General features: G+C 48.8%; 1 protein-coding gene across 1 annotated transcript in view; it reads left to right on the top strand.

The window, feature by feature from the left end:
* The window catches only part of LOC136613053 (NACHT, LRR and PYD domains-containing protein 1b allele 2-like), a 517,886-nt gene that overhangs the window by 61,339 nt on the left and 442,057 nt on the right, over positions 1–14,490 (top strand). The gene's annotated exons all lie outside the window — the stretch shown is intronic.

Genomic DNA, 14,490 nt, shown 5'->3' with positions numbered 1-14,490 from the left:
GTACTGTTGCAGCCGTTCTGAGGCCTGCACCGGGCTTGCAGACAAGACCAGGTTTTGGGTGTGCCCTTGCTTCTCCTGGAGCTGAGGGGCGTGATAGTTGCAGGAGTAACGTCAGTTAGCACCTGGTGCTGAGCAGCTTGGCTCCTACTTAATCAGTGCCAGCATGATCTCCTGTACTGGTCAATCCTTCAGTTACCTTTGGACAGCGACGGAGGAACACACCTTGGCTGAAGCTCCTAGCTACGTTCTTTCATGCTTTGTTTGGTTTTCGGTTTTGACTTTTTGTTGTGCTAGGGCTCCCCTATAGGGACTTGTCAGTGGCCCAGGCACGCGTGCGGGCTCGCACTTGTCAGAGCGGTCGGTCCGCCGAGTAGGCAGGGCCCCCTCCCGGGTTAGGGGACGATGGGGAGAGCATTCCCCTTTAGTTTTTGTTTCCTTTTGCACAGTTGTGCCTCTTGTTTGTGTTTTTGAGGTTGCATTTCTGGAGGACGCAACATCCACGCTCTGCAAAACCCATAAGGCATTTATAAGAGGAGAATTAATTGCACTTGGGATGAGGGTTAAGAGATAGAGGGAGAAAGAACTAGACTCGCTTCTAGCCAAAATATTCAGCCTGGAAAAACGGTATAAATTATTGATGCAAGATGGCACGCTAGCAGACCTTTAAAACCCTTAGAAATAAATTAAAGGACTTACTGAATACAAAATCTGCAAAAACACTCTTTCAAGTTTAAAAAGTCTGCACATGGGAACAAAAGTACCAAAGCGACGTCTAGACTAATTAAGAAACAAAGAGAAAAAACATTCATCCGTAAAATTACAACAACAACTGGACATACACTGACCTCAACATCAGATATCGCCACGGAATTTAAAAACTATTACGAAACCCTATATAACTTGGGCAAAACAGACAGAACAAACCCTATCCTCACGCTTCACTCCACTCCCACAGCAAGAATTTTAATAAACGGCACACTCTCAAAGCATTTTATAATCAGCACCGCCACTAGGCAGGGTTGCCTTGCCCTGTCTCTCCAGTTCTATTCGTGTTGGTGATGGAGACGCTCCTCCAGAAAATTAGACAATCGCCTGACATAAAAGGCTTAAAAATAGGATACATCACACACACTACTGTGGCATTTGCTGATGATCTATTAATAATAATAACCAACCCCAAGAGATCCTTTCCTGCACTGTTAGATATCTTCCATACCTACGGCAAACATTCACATTTTAAAATCAATTATAATAAATCTGAAGTACTAAATGTAAGCATCCCTCCACGGATCTCAGGTGCAGTGAAACACCTCTGACCCATCAATTGGCCCACTTCTAGGATCAAATACCTAGGTATTACATAGTGTGCAGGGCCATCGTGCTTATTCAAACTCAATTATTCACCATTAATTTAAAAAGTCCAGGACCAACTAAAACACCTGAAAATACCCTTTATTTCCTGGATGGGCAGGAAAAACCTAGTTGCATCCTATATGATGCCTACCATCCTTTTATACTCTGCAAACTGTCCATGCCTCTATCATTAAAAGCTCATTAGCTTTTAAATCTGGAGTAATCACAAACCGCGCCTAGCCCATGCCTATCTAACCCAATGAAACAGCAAGTGGATTTTGTCTCCCGGACGCTCAAAACTACTATAGGGCAATACACATTGCCAGATGGATCTCCTTTGTAGACCCAAACACAAGCCTTCAATCGTTCTGCATGGAAAGAGGTCTCCTGATTACAGAGGACTACTATCTTCTTTGGTCTAGCCAAAAAATACAAACACATAACAAGTTAATAAGCCCAGCCACTCATGGGATGACCAAAATAATATGAGAATTATGTCAAACTGGAACAGGGTCTGATAAACTCTCCCCCTTCACTCCAGCTTCCCTAATACCCTTCATAATGGAGAAGAAATCTTTACCAGCATCTCACATCGGGAATAAAATGTCCATGACAGTTCATGATATTCTAAAAAGGCCCCAAGTCACCAAGCTAGAGTAAAATGAACCCCTTATCCCTTGCCATAAACTATATGGTCTATATCATAATAAATTGAGGGACCCATTATGGTTTGAATCCTATCTATCTCTCCCGAATGCCTGCAAAAAATTAATTTCTAAGCTTCACAAGGGAATGCTCTTAGATTCAGCTCCATGCAAACCATGGTTCTAGAGAGAATGGGAAAAGAATTAAACATTACCCTGTCCAAAGATAACATAGAGAAAATCCTGAAGCAACTCTCATGGCTTCTCAAGATGTATCTGGATTCAAGAAAGCTTCTAACAAGATGGTATAAAACACTCCATCAACTATTTAAATTAAACTTAGCCTCAACTGATTGCTGCTGGAGATGCGGCCTCCAGGGTGGCACCATCTCACATATTTGGTGGAGTTGCCCAGGAATTGCTCCTTATTGGAAGCAAATAATCTCCCAAATCAATAGCATTTGTTTAACCTCACTTAATTTGGTGCCAGAGGAAGTATTATTGTGGCTGCCATCCAAAAATTGTACTCCAAAGAAAGACAAGTTGGCAACAATCTTACTAACTGTAGCCAAATTACTCATCCCCTTAATGTGGCAAAATAAGAAACCCCCTCTCTAACTCAATAGGAAAACATAATACAGCAAATTTCCCACTTTGAGGAGCTCATGGGTTGGGAGAACAGAACCGCAACTAAATTCCTGAACACATGGTCACCGTGGATTAAATTTAAAAAATAAGCAGATGGCCACAGAACACCATCAGAACCACCCATTCTTCCTCACACTATAACATAGCCCCCTAGATACTTGAGGCCTCTCAAACGGTCTTTAGAAACACAAGCATTACTAATAAATAATAAAGTCCCAGACTAGAAACTCTTCAAAACCAGCCTAGATGATGAACTCCTTCCCCCACCCCCAACCTCTTTCTTGAGTTATAGATTATTGTTTATAGTTAAGTTTAAGATCACTAATTTGACAAGTGCTAATTAGGTTGTGAATTGTAATGGATTGCTTCCTATATGAGACCTGCGTGTCTCTATCACAATGTTTCATCATTTTTGTTCCACACTTGACTCATCTGCATAGATATTCATTGTACATCGCAGATTTGTTTGCAACATACTTTAATAAAAATAAATTTTAAAAAATAGTTTGCAGTCTGTCAAAAATGTCCTCTACGGTCTTTCTGTGTTCGTGTGGCCATGTTTTGACTTCTCTGTCAGTGCGACCTTCTGACTGACCTATGAGGATTTCTATTTTTTGTTCCATTGCTAATAGATATAAACGGAATACTGCTCCCATCTTCCCACTAAACTCTCTGAGGGTATGGCGTTTGCCGCTATACTTGGGTAGCCATGGCGCTCCTAGACAATATGGCATGGCTAACAACGGAAAGCTAGAGGTGCTGGTATTTACGGGGGTTGCATTAGCAGGCACTACAGTGACTGGTGCAGTGGCAACAACTGGCGCATCAACTACTGAAGAGTCCTCAATGATTGGAGGGTTGCCAGCGGGATTGTCTCCAACAACCGACATTTTGAAATAAAGTTAGTAGAGATGAGCGAACGTACTCGTCCGAGCTTGATGCTCGGGCGAATATTAGCGTGTTCGGGATGCTCGTTACTCGTAATGAGTACCACGCGATGTTCGGGTTACTTTCAGTTTCCTCTCTGAGACGTTAGCGCGCTTTTCTGGCCAATTGAAAGACAGGGAAGGCATTACAACTTCCCCCTGTGACGTTCAAGCCCTATACCACCCCCCTGCTGTGAGTGGCTGGGGCGATCAGATGTCACCCGAGTATAAAAGTCGGCCCCTCCCGCGGCTCGCCTCAGATGCCGTGTGAGTTAGCTGAGGGAAAGTGCTGTTCTATTGGAGTTGCTGTAGGGAGAGTGTTTGTAGTGAGTGTAGGCTTCAAGAACCCCAACGGTCCTTCTTAGGGCCACATCTACGTGTGTGCAGGCTGCTGTTAGCAGTGGAGAATTATTTTTTTTTTCTCAAAATCGGCAGTGCAGAGCATTGCACCCGGCATTAGGGACAGAAGTGGTGCTTAGGCAGGGAGAGTGTTAGGAGTGAGTGTAGCCTTCAAGAACCTCAACGGTCCTTTCTAGGGCCACATTTAACTGTGTGGAGTACTGTGCAGGCTGCTGTTAGCTGTGTTGCTTTTTTTTTTTTTTTTCAAAATCGGCGGTGCAGAGCATTGCACCCTGCATTGATACTACAGGCACAGAATTGTGTAGGCAGGGCCACAACACAGTTATTAGTCATTGAATAGGCACAGTGGACCTTTCCTTTTAAACAAAAGGGAAAAAAGTATATTTGCCCTGCCTCTGACAGTCCTAAGGGCTCTGGGTACGTGTGTGCTGCGTGGAGAACGTAAAAAAATCAGACACAACTAGCTACGGTTGAGTGCAGCCTTGCGCCAATTTCTTTCCTGCCTGGGAAATACCTGCTCTGCCACAGTTAATAACTCTGCAACAGTAAAGTTCTGTGACACTTTTGCAGGGCCGCAACACAGTTATATTAGTAATTGAATAGGCACAGTGGGCCTTTCCTTTTAAACAAAAGGGAAAAAAGTATATTTGCCCTGCCTCTGACAGTCCTAAGGGCTCTGGGTACGTGTGTGCTGCGTGGAGAACGTAAAAAAATCAGACGCAACCAGCTACGGTTGAGTGCAGCCTTGCGCCAATTTCTTTCCTGCCTGGGAAATACCTGCTCTGCCACAGTTAATAACTCTGCAACAGTAAAGTTCTGTGACACTTTTGCAGGGCCGCAACACAGTTATATTAGTCATTGAATAGGCACAGTGGGCCTTTCCTTTTAAACAAAAGGGAAAAAAGTATATTTGCCGTGCCTCTGTCAGTCCTAAGGGCTCTGGGTACGTGTGTGCTGCGTGGAGAACGTAAAAAAATCAGACGCAACCAGCTACGGTTGAGTGCAGCCTTGCGCCAATTTCTTTCCTGCCTGGGAAATACCTGCTCTGCCACAGTTAATAACTCTGCAACAGTAAAGTTCTGTGACACTTTTGCAGGGCCGCAACACAGTTATATTAGTCATTGAATAGGCACAGTGGGCCTTTCCTTTTAAACAAAAGGGAAAAAAGTGTATTTGCCCTGCCTCTGACAGCCGTCAGGGCTCTGGGTACGTGTGTGCTGCGTGGAGAACGTAAAAAAATCAGACGCAACCAGCTACGGTTGAGTGCAGCCTTGCGCCAATTTCTTTCCTGCGTGGGAAATACCTGCTCTGCCACAGTTAATAACTCTGCAACAGTAAAGTTCTGTGACACTTTTGCAGGGCCGCAACACAGTTATATTAGTCATTGAATAGGCACAGTGGGCCTTTCCTTTTAAACAAAAGGGAAAAAAGTGTATTTGCCCTGCCTCTGACAGCCGTCAGGGCTCTGGGTACGTGTGTGCTGCGTGGAGAATGTAAAAAAATCAGACGCAACCAGCTACGGTTGAGTGCAGCCTTGCGCCAATTTCTTTCCTGCCTGGGAAATACCTGCTCTGCCACAGTTAATAACTCTGCAACAGTAAAGTTCTGTGACACTTTTGCAGGGCCGCAACACAGTTATATTAATCATTGAATAGGCACAGTGGGCCTTTCCTTTTAAACAAAAGGGAAAAAAGTATATTTGCCCTGCCTCTGACAGCCGTCAGGGCTCTGGGTACGTGTGTGCTGCGTGGAGAACGTAAAAAAATCAGACGCAACCAGCTACGGTTGAGTGCAGCCTTGCGCCAATTTCTTTCCTGCCTGGGAAATACCTGCTCTGCCACAGTTAATAACTCTGCAACAGTAAAGTTCTGTGACACTTTTGCAGGGCCGCAGCACAGTTATTAAACTTATTATTCATTCACTAGAGGCAGTGGGCCTTTCCTTTTTAAAAAAAGTAAAAAAAATTATATTTGGCCTGCAGGCTTGCGCCAATTTCTTTCCTGCCTGTGAAATCAAATCACTGGTAATACAGCATGCTGAGGGGTAGGGGTAGGCCTAGAGGACGTGGACGCGGCCGAGGACGCGGAGGGCCAAGTGAGGGTGTGGGCACAGGCCTAGCTCCTGATCCAGGTGTGTCGCAGCCGACTGCTGCGCGATTAGGAGAGAGGCACGTTTCTGGCGTCCCCACATTCATCGCCCAATTAATGGGTCCACGCGGGAGACCTTTATTAGAAAATGAGCAGTGTGAGCAGGTCCTGTCCTGGATGGCAGAAAGTGCTTCGAGCAACATATCGTCCAGCCACAGTTCTGCGCCGTCCACTGCTGCAAATCCGAATCCTCTGTCTGCTGCTCCTCCTTCCTCCCAGCCTCCTCACTCCACTACAATGACACATGCTCAGGAGCGGGAACACTCCCAGAAACTGTTCTCGGGCCCCTGCTCAGATTGGGCAGCAGTGGTTCCTCTCCCACCAGAGGAGTTTATCGTCACTGATGCACAACCATTGGAAAGTTCCCGGGGTCCGGGGGATGAGGCTGGGGACTTCCGCCAACTGTCTCAAGAACTTTCTGTGGGTGAGGAGGACGATGACGATGAGACACAGTTGTCTTGCAGTGAGGTAGTAGTAAGGGCAGTAAGTCTGAGGGAGGAGCGCACAGAGGATTAGGAGGAAGAGCAGCAGGACGATGAGGTGACTGACCCCACCTGGTGTGCAACGCCTACACAGGACAGGTCTTCAGAGGGGGAGGCACGGGCAGCAGCAGGGCAGGTTGCAAGAGGCAGTGCGGTGGCCAGGGGTAGAGGCAGGGCCAGGCCGAATAATCCACCAACTGTTTCCCAAAGCGCACCCTCGCGCCATGCCACCCTGCAGAGGCCGAGGTGCTCTAAGGTCTGGCAGTTTTTCACAGAGACGCCTGACGACCGACGAACAGTGGTGTGCAAGCTTTGTCGCGCCAAGATCAGCCGGGGAGCCACCACCAACAGCCTCACCACCACCAGCATGCGCAGACATATGATGGCCAAGCACCCCACAAGGTGGGACGAAGGCCGTTCACCGCCTCCGGTTTGCACCGCTGCCTCTCCCCCTGTGCTCCAACCTGCCACTGAGATCCAACCCCCTCTCAGGACACAGGCACTACCGTCTCATGGCCTACACCCACACCCTCACCTCCGCTGTCCTCGGCCCCATCCACCAATGTCTCGCACCGCACAGTCCAGCCGTCAATAGCGCAAGTGTTGGAGCGCAAGCGCAAGTACGCCGCCACGCACCCGCACGCTCAATCGTTAACCGTCCACATAGCCAAATTTATCAGCCTTGAGATGCTGCCATATAGGGTTGTGGAAACGGAGGCTTTCAAAGCTATGATGGCGGCGGCGGCCCCGCGCTACTCAGTTCCCTGTCGCCACTACTTTTCCCGATGTGCCGTCCCAGCCCTGCACGACCACGTCTCCCGCAACATTGTACGCGCCCTCACCAATGCGGTTAGTGGCAAGGTCCACTTAACTACGGACACGTGGACAAGCACAGGCGGGCAGGGCCACTACATCTCCCTGACGGCACATTGGGTGAATTTAGTGGAGGCTGGGACAGAGTCAGAGCCTGGGACCGCTCACGTCCTACCCACCCCCAGAATTGCGGGCCCCAGCTCGGTGCTGGTATCTGCGGCGGTGTATGCTTCTTCCACTAAAGCACCCTCCTCCTCCTCAACCTCTGTCTCGCAATCTAGATGTGTCAGCAGCAGCAGGACGTCGCCAGCAGTCGGTGTCGCGTGGCGTGGCAGCACAGCGGTGGGCAAGCGTCAGCAGGCCGTGCTGAAACTACTTAGCTTAGGAGATAAGAGGCACACGGCCCACGAACTGCTGCAGGGTCTGACAGAGCAGACCGACCGCTGGCTTGCGCCGCTGAGCCTCCAACCGGGCATGGTCGTGTGTGACAACGGGCGTAACCTGGTGGTGGCTCTGCAGCTCGGCAGCCTCACGCACGTGCCATGCCTGGCCCACGTCTTTAATTTGGTGGTTCAGCGCTTTCTGAAAAGCTACCCACGCTTGTCAGACCTGCTCGTAAAGGTGCGCCGGCTCTGCGCACATTTCCGCAAGTCCCACACGGACGCTGCCACCCTGTGCACCCTGCAACATCGCTTTAATCTGCCAGTGCACCGACTGCTGTGCGACGTGCCCACACGGTGGAACTCTACGCTCCACATGTTGGCTAGGCTCTATGAGCAGCGTAGAGCTATAGTGGAATACCAACTCCAACATGGGCGGCGCAGTGGGAGTCAGCCTCCTCAATTCTTTTCAGAAGAGTGGGCCTGGTTGGCAGACATCTGCCAGGTCCTTCGAAACTTTGAGCAGTCTACCCAGGTGGTGAGCGGCGATGCTGCAATCATTAGCGTCACCATTCCTCTGCTATGCATCTTGAGAAGTTCCCTGCAAACCATAAAGGCAGCCGCTTTGCGCTCGGAAACAGAGCCGGGGGAAGACAGTATGTCGCTGGATAGTCAGAGCACCCTTCTGTCTATATCTCAGCGCGTTCAGGAGGAGGAGGAGGAGCATGAGGAGGATGAGGAGGAGGGGGAAGAGACAGCTTGGCCCACTGCTGACGGTACCCATGCTGCTTGCCTGTCATCATTTCAGCGTGTATGGCCTGAGGAGGAGGAGGAGGAGGATCCTGAAAGTGATCTTCCTAGTGCGGACAGCCATGTGTTGCGTACAGGTACCCTGGCACACATGGCTGACTTCATGTTAGGATGCCTTTCTCGTGACCCTCGCGTTACACGCATTCTGGCCACTACGGATTACTGGGTGTACACACTGCTCGACCCACGCTATAAGGAGAACCTTCCCACTCTCATTCCCGAAGAGGAAAGGGGTTCGAGAGTTTTGCTATACCACAGGACCCTGGCGGACAAGCTGATGGTAAAATTCCCATCCGACAGCGCTAGTGGCAGAAGGCGCAGTTCCGAGCGCCAGGTAGCAGGGGAGGTGCGGAGATCGAGCAGCATGTACGGCCCAGGCAGTGCAACAGTCTTTAAGGGCCTTGACAGCTTTATGGCTCCCCACCAGGACTGTGTCACCGCTCTCCAGTCAAGGCTGAGTCGGCGGGAGCACTGTAAACGGATGGTGAGGGAGTACGTAGCCGATCGCACGACCGTCCTCCGTGACGCCTCTGCCACCTACAACTACTGGGTGTCGAAGCTGGACACGTGGCCTGAACTAGCGCTGTATGCCCTGGAGGTGCTTTCTTGTCCTGCGGCTAGCGTCTTGTCGGAAAGGGTGTTTAGTGCGGCTGGGGGAATCATCACAGATAAGCGTACCCGCCTGTCAACCGACAATGCCGACAGGCTAACACTCATCAAGATGAACAAAGCCTGTATTTCCCCAGACTTCTCTTCTCCACCAGCGGACAGCAGCGATACGTAAGCAATACGTAGGCTGCACCCGCGGATGGAAGCTACGTTCTCTCTCACCATCCAAAACGGGGACATTTCTGCTTCATCAATCTGTGTCTAATATTCCTCCTCCTCCTCCTGCTCCTCCTCCTGAAACCTCACGTAATCACGCTGAACGGGCAATTTTTCTTAGGGCCACAAGGCTCACTCATCTAATTTTTCTAAACAATGTTTATGTGTTTCAATGCTCTTAAAAGCGTTGAAACTTTAACTTGAACCAATTTTTAGTTAAACTGGGCTGCCTCCAGGCCTAGTTACCACTTAAGCCACATTAACCAAAGCGATTAATGGGTTTCACCTGCCATCTTGGTTGGGCATGGCCAATTTTTACTGAGGTACATTAGTACTGTTGGTGCACCAATGTTTTGGGGCCCTCATCTACAGTGTAATCATAGCAATTTGTATGTTCTTCGCCTGCACTCATGGTACAGAAGTGTGTGTGGGGTTGGCCTACACTTTAGCTACATAAATGTAACTTGGGCCTTGGCTATACTAAGGCTACTGAAATGGAACTAAGACTGCGCTCCCACTATACTGCTGCTTCGGAATTGTTACTGGGGCCTGTGTAGGCTGCTACTATTACTGAAATGGAACTAAGACTGTGCTCCCCCTATAATGCTGCTAGTGATATGTTAGTGGGGCCTGTCGCTAATGCTACGGCTGAAATGTTACTAATTCTGGGCTCTGCCTATACCGCTGCTAATGGTATGTCTCTGGGGTGTGGAAACAGAGGCTTTCCAAAGACATGATGGCGGCGAGGCCATTTCCCACCAACGCTGTTACTGTTAAGGTGCATATAACCACGGACACGTGGAGAGGACACATAGTGCCTCCAAAACATCCCCCACCACAGCCCACTTAATCCTGGCCACATTCCGAAAACCAACAAAATAAAACCGCGCTACTAGGTCCGCAGTCACCACCACATTACCACCAATGAGGTTACTGTTAAGGTACATATTACCAGTCTGACTGGGGCATGCAGTGTGGGCCAAAGCCTACCTGCATTAAGCACGACATTACTACCTCAGCTGTGTTGGGCAATGCAATGGGATATTTCTATGTACCGCCGGTGGCTTCCTGGCACCCACCCATGCTGTGGGTCCACAGGGAATTATAAATGCATCTGTTTCCACTTGTAAAGAACCCCAGTCTGACTGGGGCATGCAGTGTGGGCTGAAGCCCACCTGCATTAAGCACGACATTACTACCTCAGCTGTGTTGGGCAATGCAATGGGATATTTTTGTGTATCGCCGGTGGGTTCCAGGGAGCCACCCATGCTGTAGGTGCACACGGAGTTTAACCTACATGTGTCCACTTGTAAAGAACCCCAGTCTGACTGGGGCATGCAGTGTGGGCCGAAGCCCACCTGCATTAAGCACGACATTACTACCTCAGCTGTGTTGGGCAATGCAATGGGATTTATTTATGTACCGCCGGTGGCTTCCTGGCACCCACCCATGCTGTGGGTCCACAGGGAATTGTAAATGCATCTGTTTCCACTTGTAAAGAACCCCAGTCAGACTGGGGCATGCAGTGTGGGCCGAAGCCCACCTGCATTAAGCACGACATTACTACCTCAGCTGTGTTGGGCAATGCAATGGGATATTTCTATGTACCGCCGGTGGCTTCCTGGCACCCACCCATGCTGTGGGTCCACAGGGAATTGTAAATGCATCTGTTTCCACTTGTAAAGAACCCCAGTCTGACTGGGGCATGCAGTGTGGGCCGAAGCCCACCTGCATTAAGCACGACATTACTACCTCAGCTGTGTTGGGCAATGCAATGGGATATTTCTATGTACCGCCGGTGGGTTCCAGGGAGCCACCCATGCTGTCGGTCGACAGGGACTTCACAATAGGGAGTTGTACCTGCCTGTGTCTATGAATTAAAAAGCCCGGTCTGACTGGGGCATGCAGAGACACCTTGACAGAATGAATAGTGTGTGGCACATAGGTTCCCCATTGCTATGCCCACGTGTGCAGCTCCTGATGGCGGTGGCACAGTATTCTATTTCTCATTGCTTCTGTACAGCATTGTGGGCTATCGCCCCGCCCCTTTTAAAGAGGGTCGCTGCCTAGCCGTGCCAACCTATGCAGTGTGTGCCTGCGGTTCCTCCTCATGGCAGACGCACTTCTAAATAGACATGAGGGTGGTGTGGCATTAGGGCAGCTGAAGGCTGTGCAGGGACACTTTGGTGTGCGCTGTGGGGGGGGGGGAGGGGGGGCGGTTGGGCAGCATGTAAGCCAGGAGAAGTGGCAGTGGAGTGTCATGCAGGCAGTGATTGTGCTTTGTTGGAGGTAGTGTGGTGCTTAGCTAAGGTATGCCATGCTAATGAGGGCTTTTCAGAAGTAAAAGTTTTTGGGAGGGGGGGGGGCCCACTCTTGCCGCTATTGTGGCTTAATAGTGGGACCTGGGAAATTGAGATGCAGCCCAACATGTAGCCCCTCACCTGCCCTATCCGTTGCTGTGTCGTTCCCATCACTTTCTTGAATTGCCAAGATTTTCACACAAGGAAACCTTAGCGAGCATCGGCGAAATACAAAAATGCTCGGGTCGCCCATTGACTTCAATGGGGTTCGTTACTCGAAACGAACCCTCGAGCATCGCGAAAAGTTCGTCCCGAGTAACGAGCACCCGAGCATTTTGGTGCTCGCTCATCTCTAAAAGTTAGACTTTTGTAAATATAAGGCACAGAAGGAACGATCATGTTCATAGGATGCCAAAATTCAGGATCCTGCAATGGCCGAGCTGAGCGCGCCAAAGTGAGGGAGATTAAGAGGTTTGCAGAAGGGTTGTCACAGGTGGCTCTGTGGTCCCTCCCCACAGTGGCGCTAAGGATGCTCTGCTCGGGAACCATGCAGCAGCCCAAGGAGCGTGCCGTAGTATGTTCTGTTTTGTCATGGGTGGCGCCAGTACTCCAACCGGGACCCTCGGGATGGAATGCCGATGAAATAACTGTGATAGTCCAGTAGCTTATGGTAGTAATCTGGGAGTACGCAGATTTACTAAGCTGATATTTGCACCCCGCTTCACTGCCGATAGCATCACGGACTGCAGCCTCACTCCCTGCTTCTTCACTGGCAGGCACCCATAGGCAGGCTGTAGATGTTGGTCTAATGGAGTGGGGACAGCAGGTTAGCGGAGCTCCTCAGCAGCGTGCCCCTCACTAGACTTCTTTTTAGAGCGCTATGATATTAAAGGACATATACATTAAATAACCAGCGGGTTTTTGATCCGGGTCTTGGAGTCAGGTAGGAACTTTCAAACATTGATCCAGGAATTATACTAACTGCCATTATGGAGCTGGGAAGGAATTTTCCCCCCCAAATGGGCTAAATTGGCTTCTGCCTCATTAGGGTTTTTTGCCTTCCTCTGGATCAACAAGGGGTGAGGGGGTGGAAAAGGCCAAATTAGATGGACATTGTCTCCTATCAGCCTAACATACTCTGTAAATTACCATCTCACCCAATCCGAGTTTACGGGTAGCCCAAAAGGCCAAAAACTAAAATATTAGTATTTTCTAACTGTCCATCGCCTGCCACTAGTGAGGAAAAGCAGCGGAACCACCGTGACCACCATCATTGCTGCCCACCTCATTAGATCTGGCGTGTTACACCATGTTAGCTTGGTCATTGGTCTGTGTGACGCTGCAACCGGCCAGTCGATGAATGAGCATTCACTTATTCAGCGGTTGAACGTGTCTCTTGTGCAGTCGTGTGCCCAGGAAGTACTGATGTCCGGCTACTCTCTAACTTTATAGAACAGTAACATGTGTCTGTGGTTGTTATGTTGTATCTTTTTGTACTTTCATGCAGGTAATTATATCTATGTGGCTTTGTATCCCCCTGCATGGGGTTATTGAAGCAAAGTATTGCCACCTTATGTGCCAAACGTTCCAATAAATATCCATGAAACATAAAACACAAACATCTAAATTACTGCTGAGGATTTCATGCTGAACCTCCACAGTAACTTACAGTAAAATGTAAATGAATGGAGTTTAACACGCGCCATTGACTTACAGTGGAAAAAACCCACAGCGGACGAGAGTCTTACTGCGGATTTTCACATCTGTGTGTTGCAATAATGCCGCAATGCAAGTGAATTTCACAATAAAAATCCACACCAAAATCCGCATTCAGAGCTTGGTGCTGATCTATGCCCAGATACTGTCTGCGAGGCGCGACCATGCCCGAACCGGCGCCTGTTAGATGAGAACGCCTTTTGGAACTATATTTCCAGAAGGTCTGAATATGAAACGGGAGTTGATGTTTCATTACTAGAGATGAGTGAGCACACTCGCTAAGACAAACTACTCGAGCGAGTAGTGCCTTATGGGAGCACCTGCCAGCTCGTCTCTAAAGATTCGGGTGCCGGCGGGGGAGAGTGGTGAGTTGCGGCGGTGAGCTGGGGGGAGAGAGTGAGTGAGAGAGAGATCTCTCCCCCCCCCCCCCCTGCCAGCACCCGAATCTTTAGAGACGAGCGGGCAGGTGCTCACATAAGGCACTACTCGCTCGAGTAGTTTGCCTTAGCGAGTATGCTCGCTCATCTCTATTCATTACTAATTAACGATGGGTGTTCCTTCATTAGGCAGTGAGATAAATATCAGGTACTCTTTGTTGTTTTTGAACAAGTTTTCCAAATGTTTATTTTATTTTAACTCCTTAGTGACCAGACCAAATTTTGTAACTCTGACTTGTCACTTTAACATAGAATAACTCCGTAAAGGTTTTGCCTATCCAAGTAATTCTGACATTGTTTCTGTAGAAATTGCTCTAATGATGGGGACTTTTTCTCAGAATCTAAGAAAATGAGTCAAATGTTACTACAACGAGGCTATCCTCTTGAAAATCATCAAACAGGCCCATGAATTTGCTAGTAGACAAAGTAGAGTTCAGTCATTGGTCCCAAGAGAAAAATGGAACAGTCAGGAACATGTCAGAATTATTGGCGCTTATGATGTGGAAGCATCCAAGATTCACTCAATATTATTTAAATACTTTATTTATTAATTTAACTTAGGGACAGAAAGGAAAAGAGGAGGGGGGGGGGGGGTAATGCAGAAGTTACAAAGCACCAAAACTATTCATACCATGCCGTTGAAAATGAC

Source organism: Eleutherodactylus coqui, chromosome 2 (assembly GCF_035609145.1).
Source record: "Eleutherodactylus coqui strain aEleCoq1 chromosome 2, aEleCoq1.hap1, whole genome shotgun sequence".
Classification (NCBI taxonomy): domain Eukaryota; kingdom Metazoa; phylum Chordata; class Amphibia; order Anura; family Eleutherodactylidae; genus Eleutherodactylus; species Eleutherodactylus coqui.
Note: the sequence above shows the minus strand (reverse complement) of the source record. Positions and strands in the feature narration are given on the sequence as shown.